The sequence below is a fragment of the Triturus cristatus genome, chromosome 4_2 (genome assembly GCF_964204655.1).
Source record: "Triturus cristatus chromosome 4_2, aTriCri1.1, whole genome shotgun sequence".
Taxonomy (NCBI): Eukaryota; Metazoa; Chordata; class Amphibia; order Caudata; family Salamandridae; genus Triturus; species Triturus cristatus.
In genome coordinates, this window is record NC_140586.1 from 660,298,064 (window position 1) to 660,312,798 (window position 14,735).

The window sequence follows — 14,735 nt, forward strand, 5'->3', positions numbered from 1 at the left end:
CATTTGATTCACAGCACCTTGGTACATGTAGTGTCATTTTACCAGGAATGTTAAAGTAAATTAAATGTGGCAATACGGGTGGAAGCCAATTTCACCATGTTTAAAGGAGAAGGCACACACCCGTTAGCACTGGTTAGCAGTGGTAAAGTGCACACAATCTTAAGGCCAACAAAAACGAGATCAGCAAAAATGGAGGAGCAAGTCAAAAAGTTTGGGAGAAGACCACCCTAATACTGATAGGTCTAACAATAAGCATGAAGCATGAGTATCTGTCAGCAAAAAATGAAATCAGTATAGCCTAAATTTAAACTTTCTACCATTTAGTTAGTCTTCAGTCATCTATACATCCACTCCTGGAGTCACTGTGCCATCTCAATGTTTTTTATACATTCCAGTCTTTTAGAGTAATGTCACACCAGCTATAGTAGCATTTAGACCAAGGTTAAAGAGGACCCCTTAGATGAAATGAATGATGTTCTCCCATTGTTTTTACAACTTTATAAACATCTGGAAATGTTATAATCTTGTGGTGTACAAACAGGCATTCATTAATTACTCTTGTAAATAGTATGCAGTGGTTCCTCAGGCCCAGTATTATGGCACACAGCTGGTGTCTGTAAGACAGCACAAAAAGTGAAATGGGAATGCATACATTAAAAAATGTACTTCAGGCTGCATTCCAGTCCATCGTTTTTTAGCCCATCTATGCTATCATGGCCAGGGACCAACCAGCCATATGCAATTAGTCTTGGGCCCATCCCCAACGGTATGAGCCAGCTGTAACAATCAGCTGTAACTGTCAGGCCAGGTCCTCTCTGAATAAGAAACAAGGAACCTTAGATCATTTTTGGCCTTGTTGAACCTCATTTATGAAATGCACCATGAGTCCTATGGCCAGAAGAGGGGGGAACCATGTCTGGCCATACCGCTCCTACTTAGGGAGGTGGAAAAAGTGATGGGTGGAATGCGGGAATTATTCTCAGCCACCAGGGCCGGACTGGCCATAGCGGGCACTGGGCAATCCGCCCCAGCGGGCTGCACGGGTAGGGGCCAGGTTTTGGGCCCCTGGGGGTCGTTTTTGTTACAGGGCCGTTTTTGCAGCATAGCACTTTGCCAGGGCCGGTTTTTGTTCCCAGTCCGGCCCTGTCAGCCACTGATAATCACTCCGAGTCACATTCCAGTCCATCTCTTTTAGGCCATCTGTTCGATTAAAGACTAGGATCAGCCATACCCACATCTGATTGGTAACCTCCGCAAAAGGGGCAGTCCAACTCAAGCTGCCAGGGCTGGATTTACTCACACATTCCGCCCATCACTTTTTTGTTTTTCTTAGTGAGACCCTCTAAGTGGACAGGTGTGCTCGAACATATGCCCAGTAGCTCACTGTGCGTAGGACTTGAGCTGCGCCTCACTGATAAGGCCCAATATGGCAGAAACTGGTCTATGGCTGTTTGTGCTGATATCCAGAGGAGGCATGATCTAGCAGAGTGGGCTAAAAGGTTACTTCTAGAAGAGGGCTAAGGCTAATTTGCATATAGATGGCCCTTGCCTGAAGTGGCCCGATGAGCAAGCAAACAATGGACTGGAATGCAGGTCAGAGCAATGCCCAGTGGCTGAAATGAATTCAAGCATTCCACCCATCAGTGTTTTCCTCCCAGAGGTGATGAAAACTTTCCCTCCGCCCTAACTATAATTGTAATTTCCAGAATGTTTAACGTGCAGCGTTTATAGTTGATACATTTAGCTTTGCATCATCTGTTCTTATTGCTAAAGAGTCCAATAAAGTTGCAAAGACTCTAACTTAGAGCTTTCAAACAAGCTGCATATACTGATAAATTGCCAATATTCTTCCCTGAACCCTAGCCACCACTCTATCCCCATAATTATTATTTGTTTCCATTTTTAGAGTCCCAAATTGCTGCTGATTGCAACAGCACGGCAATTTATTCACGAAGTTTTCCAAATGGATTGATATGTAAATTGCGGCACCCTTGTTTTTACTTCAGTCAACGAGCTGTCAGTCAGGATTCTATTGTGGGCTTAGCATCACGAGTGCCCGCTTCCTTCGTCAGAGCTCATTATTGTCACTTATATCTCTGTTCATCAAATATAAGAATAGAAACTGTGCCTGTGATGTGCATTCTCCCAGATGGCGCACAGAAAGAGAAGTGGATGCCTTCCATTAATTAAAAAATGGAACTTTATTATCCAGAGCAGAATCCAACATATAAGAGCAAGTGCCTTGTTTTCCTCTACCTTCTACAGGCCATTTAGATAGAATTGTAAATAATTTCAACAGTGCATATATGTATAGCGCCCACCACAAACGTAACTGCAACTTGGCACTTATATAATTTACTATTATCCAGCTCATTGCTACATATTTTCTCAAACTCATAAAGATGAAAGTCTTGGCTGACCTCCGGTGATTCAGATCTATTAAACTCAGATTCAGATCTCTTCAGCCAATGTATTAACTCACTGAGCTATCGTATTCACATTCTTTCTAACGAGAACATTTCGAGCAATAGATTTAACGTTTTCATGCTGCATTTGGAGTTTATGGGTTCGTGTCTAGACGAAATTTCCTTCTAGGAAGTTTATGTATGTAGAAGAAATTACGCTTACATTTTTCTTCATTGAATTTTCATATAGAATTTGTGTCACTTATTTTTATACTGTTGCATCATCATCAAAAAGCTTTATTCGACAGTAAATCTTAAAAGCACATAAAACATATTAGACACAAACAAAATAATTATCACATGACAATCCTCTTTGTAATATAAAAAACCATTAGATCCAATTAATTACTGTCAATAAAAAAATTAATAAACATTTTCAATTACTAAATTTACATAAAATTTCTTTCCCTCTTTAAAAAGGATTAAAACAGCATAGCGAATTCAAGAAGTTTGCTAGCAACTAGTAAGCTGGATAGAAGTCCGGGTACGTATTATCCAAGCCCAACTTACAAATTTGGCTACAGCCACCGCCAAACATGGCGAGCAGTCAGACCCCAATATCCTTAATGCTTCTATATGTCTACTTGAAGCTAATTGTAGACAGATAGGTCTAAGCCACTTGCGACGCGGGGCTGCATAAAGGGGACAAGCAAAGAATACATGTGCTACTGATTCAATCATATCGAGACAATTATGACATTTCTCATCCACTGTAGAGGACCATTTATTTGTGAATGTTTTGACCGTAAGAGTACCTATCCTAAATTGAAAATATAACTTACGGTCTAATGGCCTCTCGATAATATCCCAATAAGCTTCACACAATGGGTGAATTTTATAGTCTAAGAACCGACCAGTTAAATTCGTGTGCATATTGGCTCTGTGGGATTCTGTCTGAACCATTTCCCAATATTTTTCTTTCATTAGTTTTTTAGATGGGAAAATTGAAGAATCTGGTTTGCCCCATAAGATGCTCAGGTCCAACTTTAATAAAAGAGACCTGAGCTCTTTGAGCCACTTGATTTTATGAAATTGGTCGGCCAAAATCTCGTCCTTCAGTCCCTGTGCATAATGTAGAAGTTCGGGAGTGGACCAAATGCGTCTCCAGTATAATAACGGTCGCAGCCTTGCTATATCTTCAATCCTTTTCCTGCCCAAATCCAACTAGAGCGGAATGATCGGGGTACTTTGGGGAACACCAACTAAGTTACATAAGAACTTATTCTCCGCTTTAACTAAATGGTTCAAGTTGTTAAAGCCCCAGAGTTCTACTCCATAAAGGGCAGTATTAATTACTTTCATATTGTAGACCTCCAAGGCTGGTGTAACAGGCCTAGTTAGGGAGGACTTGTGTTTAGAGGATAGGGCCCCTGCAAGATGGTGAAATTTTAATGTGGCCATATCCATATGACAATTCCATCCCATGTTAGCCTGGAGCGAGATTCCAAGATATACAAAAGAATCAACCTGCTCAAGAGGAGTACCATTTAAGAGAATTCTACCCTTATAGGGTTTGGACAAGTTAAAAGACATAAACTTAGTTTTTGTGGTATTAATCTCAAGACCACGTCGTATACAGAACTCTCCAAAGGCATTTACCGCCTTCTGCAAGCCACTCGGGGTCCGCGAAACAATAAGGGTGTCGTCCGCGAACATGAGAACAGGCACGCGCGCACCAGCCAAAATAGGAGCATCTATGGGGGAGCTACAAAGATGTTCAACTATTCCATTTATATAAAGTGAAAATAGAGTAGGGGCCAAGACACACCCCTGTCGAACCCCACGCTCGACAGGGAATGAATCAGTGACCTCACCCTGAGCGTGATTCTGGCGTAATTGTTCTCATGCAGGCGGACGAGTAGAGTCAAAAGATCAGATGGCATCCCTTGATCAGCAAGGACAGACCAAAGTTTACAACGGGGGACTAAATCAAAGGCCAATTTAAAGTCTACAAAGACTGCATATAATGATTCCTTAGTTAGCAACACATTCCTCCAATACAATAGGATGAAAAAGAAGACCTGGTCGATTGAGCTGGTACAAGGACGAAACCCAGCTTGATATGGGGATAAGATGTTTTGGTCCTCAATCCATGATTGTATTTTATTTTGGACTAAACGACCAACCAGTTTTTGCGCCGAGTCTATAAGGCTAATAGGCCTATAGTTATTTGGGAGTGATTTGTCCCCGTTTTTAAAAACTGGGATGATTTCAGCTCCCTTCCAAGAAGATGGAATGGGAGCACCTCTAGCCACTGAATTTGCCAGCAATGCAAAGTACTGGCACCAAGAGGGTCTATCACTCAAGAAGATGTCAGCTGGAATACCATCCATTCCCGGTGCCCTACCTCTGGTCACACAGTCTAGTGCCATACTCACATCTTCAATAGTAAACGGGTTATTTGAATAAAGGATGGTGGGTGGGAAACTACAATCCTCTATCTCACGGTGACAAGCATATTGGGGTTTAAAAAATTCTAACCATTGAGATTGAGGAACATTGTTTTGGGGGGGTTCTCCTTTCCCACCCCCATCCCATTTTATAATATTCCAAAATTGCTTTGAATCCTTGGATGCACAAGCCAATTTCAGATCCCGCCATCTGTCCTCATCCCACTGCCTTTTTGCCACCTTCTGGGCTTGTCTATAAGAATCCCTTGCCACTCGTATTTTAATGGGATTCTTAGCCCTGAATTCTTTGCTCAGCATTGACCGAGCAAGTTTACAAGATTCATTATACCACTTAGTAGTTACCAATTTTGGTTTTCTATTTCCCCTTCTTGTTGCTTCTGGAAAAATACCTTAAGTCTTGCAAAAAGATTATTATGCGCCTCAAGCATAATACAGGGGAAGTCCTGTCTATTAATTTGGGTATTTAATTTAATCAATTCCCCAATCACTTCATTTTTAAGTGCAGCCAACTGAGCAGGATTCTCCGATAATTTGTCCCATTTGACGTGACGCATATTATTAGAGGCAACAATATCTAAGGTAGTTATCCCTCCTCTTATGGGCTCAAGTCGGTCCACCCTATGTGCATAAAATGACGAGCAGAGGGGGTTATGGTCGCTTTCTAACCGGGGTATAATGGCCATGTCAACCAGCCTGTGCCAAAATCTGATATCCACCAGTAAATAATCAATCCGACTACTATACCTCCCATTGTCAAAGGAGTTCGCTCCCTGTTGATCAGAGGGAGTTCTCCCATTTGCTGCTCTTAATCCCCTTTCTAAACACATTACTTTGAGCTGGATTGCTGCAGCTGGCCATCTTTTTATAACGGGGACATCAAGTTTAGGGATTCCCCATCTATTGTCTTGATCAGCAGAAATATCCTGGTCTTCCTGGCCCAGGGGTTCATAAGTGGTGTTAAAATCTCCCCCCACTATTGGGGCAATCTGCTCTGGAAGATCCTCCAACTGGGAATCAAGAGCTTCAATTACCTCTGAGGTTCATCCCCCTGGTTGTCCTCTGGCATAAACATTAAAGATAGCTACTTTACTGCCAACAGGCCATTCAAGTCTAACTGCCAGGATATCTTTTGATAATACTCCGACCTGCTGCACCTTGCATCTCAAGGACTGGCGAATCCAGATCACTAGACCTCCTACTGGCCTACCTTTTAAATTTTTGACCGCAGGGATGTAAAAATTAAGAAATCCCATGCGAAAGACCGGGGCTACTGACCACGATTCCTGGAAAAGATTAATGTCATACTGATCAATAAATCTACACCAATCCGGAGATATTACCTTATTAGCAATTCCCGCGATGTTCCATGAAAGGAGGGTTAAACCTTCCTTTTTTGTTAGAATAATATTCGTATTTTGGGGGTATTTTATTCCTTCTTCGATCTCGTTCTCTCCTCCCATGGAATACTCGACAATAGAATTGTCAGGAGGGTGAGGATTTGGTATGATAGTCTGTATTTTAGTGGGTCTTTCTACACCATTTGGAATCGAGCACCTTGGTAGTTCCACTAAGGGACATATGGGTATTATGTGTCCTACTTGGATCCCCTCATTACCCTGCGCCAGTTGCCCATTCATTTGGTCATTCACATGTAGGTTACTCAGAACATCATTAGAGGAACCCTGCAGTCAATCACAGTCCTCCATGTCTGTCAGAGCCCCGTATCTATTCCTCAAATTAATTTCTTCTGTTGCATTTCGCGTGCACCATGCAATCCACAATGTATTTTTTTTTAAATCATTGGATAGTGCTGTTCATCGACTTGCAGTCACTTCAACACAACTACAGATGTAGCTCTATTAGTACGAAATTGTGTGTCAAAGAGATGCACACTAATATATTTGAATTTCCAATAAAATGTGGGTATTTATGTACTTAGGTGAGACCCAGAACATGGCTCTGTGATCCGGAGAGGCGCAGCAGTCATGCCTTCCCTCGAAAGCTTGAATAGTGTCCCCTTGGAAGTGCACACACGCTTGGCAGTGGTTGCAGCATGTTTATGTGAATCATAGTCACAGAGCAGGTCCTTTTCCTGTTCTCTGAGGCATAGGCAAGTGGGCGTGCCCCCCATCCTCACCGCTCTCAAATTCCGCCTAATTTCAAGTAACCGGATCCTTTGCTGCCTCCTCTGTGCCTGAATAACACTTGTATGTAGAGTAGGTGTGAGGAGGTATGTTTGTGGACTGTGTACCCTATATGGATGCAAGTTCAGTGGTGTCCATCTAGGAATGCCAATGAAAGCATGTTGCACGAGATGTAGGTTGATGGTAGCCAGTCAGACTATCGTTGTTCATTTCCAGCATCCTTGAAGCTTTGTGCAGCATCAGACTCTGAAGTAAAGGAAGGATGAGGCAGGGCTCCTTTTAGAAGTGCAGAAGTGACCTTTTGCTGTGTCCTGCATGTTGTTTCTCCATAGGGGCACTCATTAGATTGGATGGAGGGTGTGGGGAGTCTGGAGGCAGCGGTCTCCTTGGTGCAGGGTTAGCCTTTTGAGAAGCCTGCTCCTTTTATTCCACACCAGCTGCTGCACCCAGAGTATTCCTGGGGATCATCTGCGAAGGCTTCTCGCCTCTCAGGTCCTGAGTTTCCCCCAGCATCACCATCTACTGCCGTCCCCTGGAGACAAAGTGTGTCTGCTCAGGAAGAAGACCGATACGCAAAGTCAAGCAACCTCCTCCGACCGGTTCCAGGACATAACATACGGAGTATACAAACAATATTTCAGAGAGAAGAATAGGAGAATGATTGAAACTGTCCGTTAGTGTTCTAGAACTTCTCACTGACCAGTTTAGATGACAGCCCGCAGGGGGTTGGAGAAATATTCTGACATCCAGGGTCGGTATCTTTAACAGCAAGCTTCCCAGAGGTGAGGGGACATCACTGGAAGAAGTCTACATCTGTGTATTGGAGGAGCTGTGGATCTCCTTGTAAGAGCGTTTTGCCAGGCCTGCGTAGATGGGGATGCTTGCTGTACCTCTCTGCAGGAAAGGTTCTGCCTTACAGCGAAGTTTAGCAGAGACCATTAGCCAGTGCGCCAATATTACTCTACCAGAATTCCGAGATCTCCACACCACTGGTGACTGATAAGCTCTCTGTGCTCCAGGGTTATGGTATTTACCTTCAACCTTCCTTGCCAGATTCAGGGCCAGAAACCTGGGAACTTCGACAAAGAATGTTGAGAGGAGTTGCTTGGTACTTGCATTGAAGGGGAAAACTGACCCAAAGCTCAGGAGGGACAATGGAGATGCCCTGGCATGAGCTAGGAGAGGGACAGTGAATGAAAGGAGGTGGGATAAGCCAAAGACGTGCTGATGGAGAACCCAGAAAGGGCCTGCACCACTTTGAGAAGGTGAGGCAAGGTATCCGGAAGTGACCGCCGTGTAGTGGCAACTAATTTGTGTGCCTGCAGTGGACAAAGGGTACTGAGCAACTCGTGTTCAGTTGTGTTCCAGTGCAAGATCAAGCACCAAGAAAACAGGTAGTGCTAAGAGCCCCGACTGAAAAATACAGTCCTCCCGAAAGAGAAAGCAAGAGTGCTGGGGGAGAACCACTTTGATGGGAGGCTTGCACCAAGTTCTAGAGTACTCACTATTTTAACCAGGGGCGGGCACCTAGCTTGTTTGGGTGGTGATTTGTGTTCCTGGTCAAAAGGAATAATCCAGGCTGCAAGATATAATGAACTGTGAGCATCTCAACTCCATTGCAGCCTCCTCAGCTAGTGCTGACGCTGCCTTTACTTACTGGTCAGACCGCACTGGAACCCTAGTCGCTGCTCACTCACTAGTCATCAGGCCCAGAGTGAGATCTCTGTTCCTCTCTTTGTAGGCCATGCAGTGCACACACTATAGAGCAACACTGACCTGTCTTAGAATTTAGACAGTGTCTGCACCTCCAATGCAATAACTGCACAACACAAAAGCACTGTGCCAACCCGGGATAATCTGGGTGTATGGGAACAAAGTTCTCAGTAACATGGAGGGAATATCACCAAGGAATGACCAATAGCCTAGCCATTATCGCCACTTAAATGCTTGCATGGGGGACCACCAGGCAATGATCACAAGCTATTGCACAAGAAATCAGCAGCGGTTTCTTCATTGGGACGTGGGGGAATTGACCGTCTATCCCTGTTGCCCCCACTACCAATTGAATTGCTATAGATCACTATTCACTGCAGCAGCAGCATGTTTTTAAAGTCTGTCTGCCCTTGTCCCGGTAGGCCAGGGCATGGCCACTCCTGCTATTTGGCAGTCGGCCGTTATAACCTGGTGCGCATGTCTGGTTGGACAGGTATGTTACTTTACCCAACCAGACATGCGTACTTTAGGCTTCGGAATCGCGCCGCTAAAGAGCCAGGGAGAAATGTAGCCCAGCGCCCCTTTGGAGCGATGGGCTCCCCTGCTCACACCAATCCTTGCTTTGGTCTCATTCTGTTTACTAGTAAAAGAGCATGAGAGCAAGGCACGGATTGGTTGTTCAGGCTGCGCTGACGTGCATACTGGAGACGTTACAATGACGAAGTGCTGCTCTGAAGTAATAGTGGGGGTGGGATTATTGAAGAGAGCAAGCAGCATGTGCGGTCTCCACTGCCCAGAGTGTGCTTCTCTAGGCCCTGGTGACCAGTGGTGAGTTGCTGTTTTATTTTTTTATATTATTCATATTATTTGATAATCTGAATCAATCTGAATCGTGGAGTAGACATGTTTGTCGTGACAGCAGGTGATGTGTAATCACAGAGGCACGGTGCAGGCCCGTCCACGCGCTCTCCGTTTGCAGCAGACAGCGCTCGATGTCCAGAGCAGGATTCCTATTGGCTCTTAGCCGACCCCTCGCAGAGATGTGGGGGAATCAACAGAACTCTGTGATTTTATCAGCGCTGTGCCACTAAGTGGTGAGCTTTAATTTAGCACTTTTTAAGTTTTGTCAGGCATCATACTGTATCCTATCCACGCAAACGTTTGTCTCGGTCTTTTGTCATGTCATTCTAAACTATGAACAGGAAGTTACGAGGGTATGTTTCCGTGGTACATTTACCAGATGAGAATTTTATCTTTCTATGAGACAGATTCTCGCTGAGCTTCAGTCCGCGGACCTATTGTCTCATTTAAAAACCAAAGGTAACCAAACCTAATGAGAGGCTGACCATTCTCAGTTCCCTGCCCCATGTCTTTTCATGCAAATTTATGCAAATTACAGTAATTAGTATCATTAAGAAAAAAAACTGCAATGTTGAATGCAAAGGAATTATAATAGGTAAAATTTAGGCATCTACATTTCTTGCTTGAATGGCCGGGTAGTGCATTTGGCGAAGGCGCTAATATTAAAACACAGGATATCGCCAGCAGACTATAGGTGCAGTGCACACCAGTTCAAGTTGGCAGTGACCTTACACGGGCATTTTTTGTAGGCACTAGGCAATTACGCGATTTGCCCAGAATCATATGATGTTGAGCCAACGCCAAGACTCAAACCTGGCCACATCCTCTCCCCATCTGCCTTGTACCCCCTACCCCCCTCCCCGCGTTTGAAGTTTATATTTAACTTTCTGCCCCACCACTTTTTAAAAGTGTCAGTCGCTACTGCAAGAGATAACAAGTTTGTCCCATGGGAATAGCCTCAGCTATTTCCTAGCTAATCACTGAAAGCCATAGGTACAGTTTGCTATAATCTGTATTATATTTGGGATTGCGTTGTATGTGTGGTGAGTAAAGAACATCTTCTAAGTGTCAGTACTAACTGAACATTGAATTATTGACCTATAATGGCTGTTTTATTGAGTTCTGAATCTCTAACCCCCACAACACCTCTGTGAGTAAGTCTTGTGCCACTCGACCTCAGTACACTATAGATCAAGCACTTACGAGTGGGTTATGCAGTCTCTTGTTCTTTGTCTAGCAAGACATACTTCATAAGAAGAAGAATTCTTCTTCTAAAATGAAAAACAATGTTAAATAGTAGAAAATTGACCACTGTTTCAAATGTAAATGCGGGCACCGATTTACCAAAATACCAAGGGTAGCGGAAGTGAACCCCTAATCACTGTAAGCCCTAAATGAGCTCACAGTGTTGATCTATTGCCAGTGCTTAATTTGAGCCTGTGGTTTTGCAGCGTGAATCTTTCTGAATGTGCACTATTCCGCCATCTTGTGGTTGGGTCCGGAATTGTAGTCTTTTTTCTCTCTTTTTTTTTTTTCGTGGCCCAGGTGGGTGTCGACATACCACCATTTGGTGACTTTCGTGACGTTGACGTGCTTCCTCTGGAAGCTCCCACCTTTGGTCGCCATCTTCAGATTCTTTTTTCCACTGTTGGGTCTGGATCGTTACCGAAGAGTTCCAGAGTTTTAAGAGAGAGAATCAACGGGAATTGGGAAAATCGACGAAATCACAGTTTTTCATCACACCCGACTACAGGTCACGTAACTGGGACTACGAAGGAAAAGAATTTCTCATGAGATCTCGACGTTCACCGGAGAATGCGCACACAGGGGGCTCCCTGAGCGCACGAATGTACAAAACACCTTTCAAGTTTTGCACCAACTGCCACCACAAATACGCCCAGAAGGACCAGCATCCAGTCTGCAACCTCTGCCTGCCACTCGACCACAACAGCGAGGACTGCAACGTGTGCTCGGTATTTACACCCAAGACCCTCAGAGTAAGAGAGAGGCAGAGAAGGGCGAACCACACCATGCAGGGGCAGGGGCCACCTCCATCGCTCCGAGACTTGGGCCTCTCCAGTGGAGAATAGGACAACATCCGCGAAGGACCGGAGGACTGCACTGTCGTTGAAGTCCAAAAGAAAGCATCGAAGGAGGTAAGTGGAGGTAAGAGAGTCGTCGAACCCCAGACACTCGACCGACACTTGTAAGCGTGAGTCAAAGTCCTCGAAGGGAGCATTGCCGCCGAGGCACTCGGCGAAAGCAACAGCACCCAAGGACAAACAGCCCAGCGAATCCTTCAAAAAGGACTCCCAGACGGCGAAGACCCATGAAAAATCTAGGTCGTCGAAGGAAGCCCCTGAAAAGGACTCCTCGACGTCGAGAAGAAGGGTCAGCAATGACTTCGTCGACATCGACGACCGCGAAACGCTCAAACCCTCGACGCTGAACAAGCTGTCGAGATGGAGAGGAAGAAGAGGAGGCTCGAGGCCAAAATGGCGAGCATCCTGCAGCGGAAAAAGGACTTCGACGAAAAGATGAGGCATTACACCATTCCACCGAAGCCCACGGCTGAGGTCGAAAGGGGCGACAAAGACACTGAACCGCCAAAAACGCCTGAACCGGTCGAAGAACAGGAGGAAGAGGCCCTGTATTACTTGAGGGAGAAGGCGAGGAGGAACAGCAAACCTACCAGGACTCAACGTCCTCGGAGGCACAAGACTTAGAGTGGCATGACCTCGACGCCGAAATACCGGAAGGAGTAGACACATACCCTTCGAGGCATTCACCACCAGACGATATAGGGATCTATAATATGGTGGTCAAGAATGCTGCAGAGACATATGGATTGAAATTGGAGGAGGAGAAGCCCAAGGCTTGTTTTCTCCTGGAGACCCTTTTGCCTACACAAACAAGGAGTCAATTCCTGCCCATGCTCCCTAGTGTGCTGGACCAGGGCAAAGAGGCTTTCAAGGAGCCAGCTGTATGTAAATCAGTGACCCCAAGAACAGAGAAGAAGTACAAACACTCCTCAAAGGACCCTGCTTACATTCAGGGATCAGTGCCAGCTGATTCAATAATTACTGCAACAGCTAGGAAAAGGGTCAATGTGCCCACAAATGCCGGACCCCCTCCTGACAAGGAGAGTAGAAGAATGGACCTCATGGGGAGAAAAGTAGAACGGAGTGCCGCGATCCAATGGCGCATCGCCAACTTGAATGCCCTTATCAACAGGCATGCGTACCAGCACTGGGAGGAAGTGGGGCAACTCCTGAAGCATCTATCCAATCAGTACCAGCAGATGGCAGTCCATCTGTTAGAGGAAGGGAAGAACATGGCGAACACATGTTTAAAGTCGGCCTTGGACGAAGCGGAGATGTCCAGCAGGCAGATGATGATTGGGGTGACTGAGAAAAGGCACGCATGGCTTAGGATTTCAGGCTTGAAGCCTGAGGTTCAGAACAATATCCTGAGCACACCCTTCAACAGAGAGCAACTCTTTGGGACGCTAGTTGACAAAAAGTTAACTCAACTAAAAAAAAACGAAACTGCAAGGTTCATGGGAGCACTGCAGTTTAGAGGGATGAGCAGAGGCACACCCTCAAGAAGGCCAAATGGTAGGGGAGGCAATCAACCGAGTACCTCGCACCAAACCTTCCAACAAGGTTGTTAGAATCCGGGGTCTCTGGTTGCCGCAGGTATGCACTTGCGACAAGTAGGGACCCTCTTCATCTAAGTCAGGGCGTAGGATTACCTCTTTAAAAATAACCCCTGCTCACCCTCTAGGTAACGTGGCGCGAGCAGTCAGGCTAGATTTCCAGAGGGCATTAGGTTAAGCATTCAAGGTATCCCACACAATAATCACCACCCCACCACACAAAGACACAAGGCTGTATTTATATGAAAATAAAGTTCTTTATATAAAAGATTTCTTCAGGTAGGTTGCAAAAATACAGTTCTCTTGTTCAAATACTGATCCAGTTACTCTTAAATGCTTAGAGGCAGTCCACAGTTGTTAAGATGGCACAGTTCTGTTAAAAATAAGCTTCTTGGGGGGGTTGTGCGCTTCGTAGCGCCTCAGGTACGCTTCGTACCGCTATCTGGGTACGTCGTGCCGTTCCTCACGCTTCTCGCGTGAGTAAGCGTATGCCGGCCGTGAACCGTACGGACCGTACCTACGTAGGTACGCGTCGTACACGTTCGCGGCTTCTCTTGCCAAATCCCACGCTTCCCGCGTGAGCGCCGGCAATGTTAAAGATACTGTACGGACCGTACAGATGCAGGGACGCGCCGTACACGGACGGCAGCACAGGTACGGCTCGTACAAAGGCAAGTACGGGTCGTACCAGCACACAAGTCTCAAAGTACTTCAAAGGCAGGTGCGCTCGTACGAAGGCAGGTACGGGCCGTACTTCAGCGCGAAAGTCACAAATACTTCAAATGCAGGTATGCGCCGTACGAAGGCAAGTACGGGCCGTACTTCACGCGCAAAAGCCACAATACCTTTGGTTTTCAAGGGGGATGTTCACTACGGCCTCGGGGTTCCCCGGGGAGGTGTCCCACGTCGCGTTGTCGTCCTTCACAGTCAGAGGGCGGTGGTGTTTCGTGGCACACCCGGGGAGGGTCGCAGCCACACGACAAAGTTCAGAGGAGGGGGAGGCAGCTCCGGGGCAATTCCTAGCGCGTTGCAGCGCTGTCGGCTTCTCAGGAGATCACTAGTATGTCGCAGTCCTTGCGGGGATCTCGGCGGCGCGGGGTCGCCAAGGCTCGGTGCGTAGACGCTCAGGTTCCTTTCTCCACGTTGCGAGCTACGGCTCGGAGGGGCAGGTACTTGCGGTGCTTAGACCCGGTAGGCAGGTCCTTGCGGTGCTCGTGGTAGCCCCAGGTGGCAGATGTCGCGGTGCAGAGAAAGGGGGAGAGGCACACAGGTTCTCGGGGGGTCAGCGTCTCGGGATTGCGTCCAGCCACTTCTCCTCTTCTGGGGGAAAGGTAGCGCCCACTGTTCCTGGGGCGCAGATCAGGGGGCAAGTTCACAAGCAAGCCCTTGGAGATGGTTTGAAAGCACAAGTTGATGCAAAGTCTTTTCCTTTAGTCTTTTCCTCTCCTTACAGCAGACAGGCACCCACTGCAGGCCAGTCTCT

The 14,735-nt window shown here is 46.1% G+C and overlaps 1 protein-coding gene across 3 annotated transcripts in view; it reads left to right on the top strand.

Moving 5' to 3' along the window:
• KANK4 (KN motif and ankyrin repeat domains 4) overlaps window positions 1–14,735 on the top strand; it is a 692,064-nt gene that overhangs the window by 464,753 nt on the left and 212,576 nt on the right. The gene's annotated exons all lie outside the window — the stretch shown is intronic.